This window comes from Lepisosteus platostomus (genome assembly GCF_059453375.1).
Source record: "Lepisosteus platostomus isolate fLepPlt1 chromosome 5 unlocalized genomic scaffold, fLepPlt1.hap1 SUPER_5_unloc_1, whole genome shotgun sequence".
NCBI lineage: Eukaryota > Metazoa > Chordata > Actinopteri > Semionotiformes > Lepisosteidae > Lepisosteus > Lepisosteus platostomus.
This window is the reverse complement of record NW_028291471.1, coordinates 815,551-822,664: the sequence shown is the minus strand read 5'-3', so window position 1 is coordinate 822,664 and position 7,114 is coordinate 815,551. Positions and strand designations below refer to the sequence as shown.

Sequence of the window (7,114 nt, the reverse complement as noted above, 5' to 3'; positions counted from 1 at the left end):
CTCAACTGCACCTCCTCTTCCTCTTCTTGTCCTTCCCGGCAGCCTGCTCCTCCTCTCCCTCGCTCTTCCTCTCCTGAGAAACGGTCTCCGCCACTTCCATTGGCTCGTCCTGATCTTCTGTCTCCACCGACATGCAGCTCAGGGACTTCAAAAAGATGCACCAGCGCTTCTGAAGCAGAGACAGGAGAGTCACGTTAAGAGTCGGACTGGACACTCCAGGACATGAACACTGCACAGAGAGAGAGGGGTTCATACAGACACACTAACTGGACACTCCAGTACATGAACACTGCACTGAGAGAGAGAGGGGGGTTCATACAGACACATGACTGGACACTCCAGTACATGAACACTGCACTGAGAGAGAGAGGGGTTCATACAGACACACTGACTGGACACTGGACAGGAGTAAAGAGAGGATCAGAGCATTACCCACCTTCTTTTTCTTCTGTCTCACAGGAGGTGGTGATTGGACCTCCTCCAGCTGGAGTCCTTGGAGGGAGAGAGGGGGCAGGAGAGGGACAGCACAGGGAGAGAAAGAGAGAGACAGGTGAGTCAAGTGTCCCAAGAGCACAGAGACTCTGCTGAGATCACACTCGCAGTGAGTGAGCCTGGGTGTAGCCCACTAATACTGACCCACAGGACACCACAGGACAGAGAGGAGGAGGAGAGAGACACACTGAGGACAGAGAGGAGGAGGAGAGAGACACTGACAGACAGGGCTGAAAGAGAGAGAGACACTGAGACCCAGGGACAGACAAGACGGCGAAACTCCACCACAGACAGGACAGGAGGCAGGGTGGGACCAGCACTGACCTCCTTCCTCTCTCCTGCCGGAGGAGCTGTCTCCACCTCCTCTTCCTCCTGCAAGTCAAGAGACAGGCTGAGAGAGAGACGGGCTGGTGGGACATCGGCGAACAGAGCTGAAGGCAGAGAGCCGGGGAGACAGGCCCAGCTGGGACAACGCAGGACAGACAGAGTGACAGACAGAAAGGAAGGAGAGAGAGAGACAAAGATGAAGGCACAGAAAGACAACGGGCAAAGAGAAAGATTGAGATTGAGGGACAAACAAACCGAGAGAGAGAGAGGAAGGTGAGAGAGAGAGACAGAGATCGAGGGACAGACAGACTGACAGATGGGGCTGAAAGAGAGAGACAGAGAGGCAGGGACAGACAGACAGCAGGGTGAGAGAGAGACAGAGATCGAGGGACAATAATTTGGTTTCGAAATTTATTCTGAAAATATACAATCATTCACTCCTGAAAAATATCGAGTTCAAATTATACATTATGTACAATATTATAATCAACATATGGCTAATCATCAAAAATAAAAAAAACTGTACTGGGGGAAACAGCTGGCTGTGCTGTTCTGGACAGAACACACTGAGGTCCAGTTTCCACCTCCTGCAGGATCAAACAGCACCCCCACTGGCTCTCCAGTGAACAGAAGGACAGACAGAGAGGCTTCAGGCTGCAGGGTGACAGTGTCTCTGTGAGCTGAAAGACAATCAGGACAGAGGATGATAGAAGAACACACTCTGTCAAGAATATAGAGCCCTCTAGTGACCCTACTGTAGACCTGCTCACCGCCCACAGTGACGATCACAGTGCTGATACTGCTTCCCTTAAGGTCCCTCACTGTGTAGTTGCCCTGATCAGCTGGAGTGAGGGAGCGGAGTGTCAGAGAGCTGTTCTGCACTGTCACTTACTGTTCGTACCTGGGGCCAGGGAGCCCTGCGCTGCTCAGTAAGACTATACAAGACTGGACAGATCCTGCAGGATCAAACAGCACCTCCACTGGACCAGCAGTGTGGAGGGGGAGAGACAGAGAGGCACCAGGCTGCAGGCTGTGGACTTCTGAGTGAGCTGAAAAGGGACAGGTAGAAACATGTTGAATATTTAGTTTTACAACAATACCTTGAGTTTGGACTGCGATCAGCTTCATTTTGTATTTCAGCTGTGAAAATGCAATTTCAAAAATGCACGCCCCAGTCATGTTAGGTTCAAGTTACAGTTGCATCACAACTCAATACATTTGCAATTCACTTCAAATGTTGTTTTTGTTTGATCCAGTCTGTCCTCACCTACAGGAGATATGGACTCAGTCTTTGGAATTTGTATATATATATTTCAGTGATCCCTCAGCCATTCCTTCTGTATTGTAATTCAATTTCTCTTTTAAAATTCCTTTCCCACTTCTAGGACCTGCAGTTGCTGAACTCCACAATGGCTTCTATTGGAACGTCTGTGACTGAGACCAAGTAAGTGTTCACTTTTTTTATGAAACCATAATTTATTTTGGAGCAATGAACAATTCTTATATAAATGCAATAAAATCATTATGCTCAAACTATGAGAGAGAAAATTAAGGATAATTTAAGAAATCAGTCTTAGCTTGTTTCTATACACAGATGGTTTTATTTATTCTCAAAGGAAACCCACGAGGATTCCCCTGGTGTGCAAGATATGCCTGAATACTTTTGATCAGCTTCCTGCTCACTTGAAGAGGGCGTGTATGAAGCACGCCACGGCAGAAGAGATCAGGATGGCCTCTCAACAGGCGAGGAAGGACATGATAAATCACCTGAAGAACATCGTGGATTACAACAGAATAGAGATCGTGTCTGGCGAGGCAAACAGGGCAGTGGTTGTAAGACTGCTGGAGTCCTTGGCATTAGGGACTAAATATACTAAACGCATGATGCTAAAATGTTATTTTCACATATATTAATGTAATAAATGATTGCTTATGCTTTATGCACTACTTCACTGCTTCACTGCTCTATGCTGTCTGGAAATAAATCCTCAGACTGCTTACTGCCCTGGGCATGTACCAATAAATCCGAATGCACATCTGAATCCCAAACAGAATCTCTAGTAAAATACGATCATTTGTGAAACAGGCAAATGACTGTCTCAGGGGCCCATTCCTCATTCTCAAGACACATGTATGCAGTACGTACACCATGCATTGAGCAATAGGGACTGAAGACACCACAGGTAAGGTTAGAAGTCATTCTGAGGTGCCACATGTGAGGGATACAGCTAGGCATCTGAAATGCAGGGTTTGAGAGCCTTCAGGAGCACTGCATCCTTTGAGACAGACCCGTGCGTGTTAAACAAATGATCATTTCTTTCAGCATTAGGGACTAAATATACTAAACATATGATGCTAAAATCCTGAAAAAAGGATGTGCTCCATCTCGTCAGTAGATTGGATTCCAAAACTGATTTGGGTCAATATACATTACCTTTGAAGATAAGGTACAGTCTACTGTAGGGAACCATCAACGTAGAAAGCATTGGCCTTCCCTGGGGGGCAGGTAGGTGCAAAAGATAAACCTTTATCCTATCTTTATCCTAAGATAAGTGGCCAAGCTCATCATGTTGCCATAGTAGACAAAGTTCTATAAAATGTTAAATAACTTTTAAAAAAAGCATTTTGGTCTTTCAGTACTGTACAAGGTGAATTAAACTGTCCCTGGTAATGCAAAGTAATTAGAAGCATCCCAGAAACTTTATCTCTAGAGACATTAGCTGTTTTATATCATGTAATTTAGTGTGATGTTGTCAGAATTCAAGGACATTATCACACACAGAAATTGATTCAGTTAAATCTAAAAAACACAGCTAAACATGGGTTTAAATGTAAAATAGAAGTCTTACCTCTTGTCAAAAGATTTAATTCAAGAAGTGAACCTCAGATCCTTCTTTGAAAAAAGTAAGTTCAAATGAAAATGATTGTTAAAAACTGGGCTTTCAATAAATGACAAATTTAATCTAATACTGCTCTGATCATGGTAGCAGGAAGGTGTGAAAATTACTCTGTACCTAGGAGTATTTTGATCCCGAGTTCTGAATCCCAAACAGAATCTCTAGTAAAATAGGAGGCACTGGACTATAAATACCCATCCATGTTATAACACACTCACCAAGGGTTTTTTAGTTTAACTCTGAGCTTTGAGAGATTTAATACCTATGGTACCCATATTCATCCTTTATTTAAGGGAAGTACACATCCTAGACACACAGGAAACCCTCTTGCCCCAAGGGAAGACCGGTACTTTGGATGGTAATGATTGAACCTGGCTTACAACAGACATCTTTTGAAATGGTAATTCTTTCAGGTGGCTTGGCAAACTTCCTGCCCCAGCTAAGACAGGTACTTTGGATGTTAATGCTTGAGACTAGACATCTTTGTAAATGGTAATTCTTTCCGAGGGCTTGGGAAACTCTATTTCTTTGAATGCACCTGCACTGTTGAATATACTTTAAACCCATGCTTAGCCATGTTTTTAAAATTAAATTATAACGATTTCTGTGTTTGATAATGGTAGCAAAGGCTTACTGGATACGAGTGTCAAGTGTCGACACGAGTGTGAGCAGCGTCGATTCGAGTGTGAACGGTGTCAACACGAGTCCTGTTGTTCAGTACAGTGTCAATACGAGTGTGAACAGTGAGTCCTGTTGGTCAGTACAGTGTCAATACGAGTGTGAACAGTGTCGACACGAGTGTGAACAGTGAGTCCCGTTGATCAAAAAAGTATCAATATAAGTGTGAACAGTGAGTCCTGTTGTTCAGTATAGTGTCAATACGAGTGTGAACAATGAGTCCTGTTGGTCAGTACAGTGTCAATACGAGTGTGATAAGTGTCGACATGAGTGTGAACACTGAGTCCTGTTGATCAAAAAAGTATTAATAGAAGTGTGAACGGTGAGTCCTGTTGTTCAGTACAGTGTCAATACGAGTGTGAACAGTGAGTCCGGTTCTGTACAGTGTCAATACGAGTGTGAACAGTGAGTCCGGTTCTGTACAGTGTTAACTCATTGAATTCCCTCTTGCTCTGCACAGTGTTACAGGTGAGAACACGTGTTTTATTCTTTGCAGAATTAACACAGACAGATACTGCTGTTGAATACTCCAAAGTCAACAAACCCCGAGCCGCACAAAGTGAGGATCTTTTACTTCTATCTATTAAACTAGCAGAAATAAAACATCATGATAACTTCTTGCTGCTCTGTCCAGTTTTAACACAAGTGTGAACATTTGTAATAATAGTGAGTCCTGCTGTTGTGTACAGCGTGAATACAAGCGTGAACAGTGAGTCCTGTCGTCTGAACAGTGTCAATACGCGTGTGAACAGTGAGCCCTGTTGTTCAGTATGGTGTTAATGTAAGTCTTATCCTGTATAGTATAAGTTAACATAAGTATTGACCCGTATCCTGTTCTCTACAGACATCACACTACCCAACAGGGATGTGGAGTACGCCACCGTCAACAAACCGAGAGCAGCACAAAGTGAGGACTTTTTTAACTCTTTACCACAGTATAAAACCCACAGGAGTAATGAGAATGACACTAAAAACAACAACACTGATAGTGAACAAGAGATTTTGAACAATACACATTCTAGTCAGATTTAAATACCCACAGACCTGACCGTTGGAAGTAGTAAAAAAATGCAAATTATTTTTTTTCTGCGTGCAGGTTTTCTAAGAATTGAAGAAAGGTTAAAAACGAGACAACACCATTCGGTTTTTCAAGCCTGTCTGGTAGTTAGTGATTAATTGTACCCATGATTTAATCCACCTGTATCTGGAGAGAAGCCAGGGTATCGGCATCAACAACAAGGCTGGGCAGCTTGTTCCCCACCCGCCTCTGTGTAAAGACGCGTCACCCATTCTTGGTTTCATTTTCACCTTTCACTATACGTGAAGAATTCCAAAAGGTCCACAAATGCTCAGGAGCTATTCTGTGGTTCAGCGATGTCTCTGGAGCCTTTTTTCACAGTGTGCGACTTCCCTGTGTGTCTCCCCGAACACAAGGTCTGACTGAAGGGGCACTGACCTGCAGGAATGGGAGGAGACCGAGCTGGGACGGTTCTGCCACGTCAGCGAAACTCTGGACCCCGACTTCATCTGCCAAAGAAACAGCAGCGTCAATTAACTCAGCCAGCGAGTTCAGCGAGATGGGACACATCTCTTTATGAAGAGATGTGTCCCATCTCTTCATAACCCGTCTCCTATCAATCCTACTGTGTTTCATTTACTCTTCCTCACTCTGTCTCCTGTCCGGTTGTCTGAACTTAAAACTGAGGTATTTCCTGTGATCTCCTCTCTCTCGCTGTGTCTCCTGTCCTGTGGGTTTGTTACTGAGGGATTCTCTGTGATCTCCTCTCTCTCACTGGGTCTCCTGTCCTGTGTGTTAGTATGTTTGTTACTGAGGTATTTCCTGTGATCTCCTCTCTCTCACTGGGTCTCCTGTTCTTCAGTGTTTTAATTATTTTTAAATTAAAAATAATTTAGCTCATTCCTCTCTCACTCACTGTGACTCCTATCCATTCTGTGTTCAGTTCCTCTAACTTCCCTCTTGCATCAGCGCTAGCAATATCATGCATCTATTTAATTTAAAATTATTGATCTGTCACCTTGATAGTTCGATCTCGGCTACAGTTAGCATAGATGGCACAATTAAAAGGACGATGAGCTCAACATCTGTGCGCGTCTAATTAACTGAACCGTACAGAACATCGTGCCTCAGCTAGTCTCTCGCTGGCGGGGTCGCCCATCGGCGAGACCACGTCTCCAGGAAATTCTGCGGACTGGACACTGCAGGAGGGTGGGGCTGTGTTTCCGCACGAACGCCGGAAATCACTCAGGAGCTCCAGAGAGACTCCTGTAGCCTTACAGCATCACAGTCACAGGCCTCAGCATTGCAACTGTATAATATCAAACGCCCAGACACCCTGAGGTGAGGCCGACCAATCTGAAGTATTACCTGAAAACACCAGGCACACTGGAACCTGACTTCATCGTCCACTTAGCGCAGAGGTGGGGCGGACAGTCAGTTTTCTGGGGAGAAAAAAAACAACACCAGGAATTTAGCATACTGAAAGGATCATGGAGTGATGATCTGGCTGAACCCGCTTGGCTGAGGGCTCCTGGCCAGAGGACGAGGAGGCTGGGACCCCCCCTGCACAGCGAGGAGGAGTGCCCAGGGGGGGCAGCTACACAGGTGGAGACGGGGTGGGAGAGGGACGCGAGGGAGAGAGGGGGATCACGTGCAGTATTGACAGTGTTTCAGGAGAGGAGTCAGGAGTGATTGCTAAAAT

General features: G+C 45.0%; 1 long non-coding RNA gene across 1 annotated transcript; it reads left to right on the top strand.

Moving 5' to 3' along the window:
- Positions 1 to 824: 824 nt before the first annotated feature.
- LOC148638439 (uncharacterized) lies at positions 825 to 2,766 on the top strand. Its single transcript, XR_015931038.1, has 4 exons — positions 825 to 1,092; positions 1,633 to 1,882; positions 2,205 to 2,263; positions 2,436 to 2,766. It is a non-coding gene; the product is annotated as an uncharacterized LOC148638439 (long non-coding RNA).
- Positions 2,767 to 7,114: the final 4,348 nt, after the last annotated feature.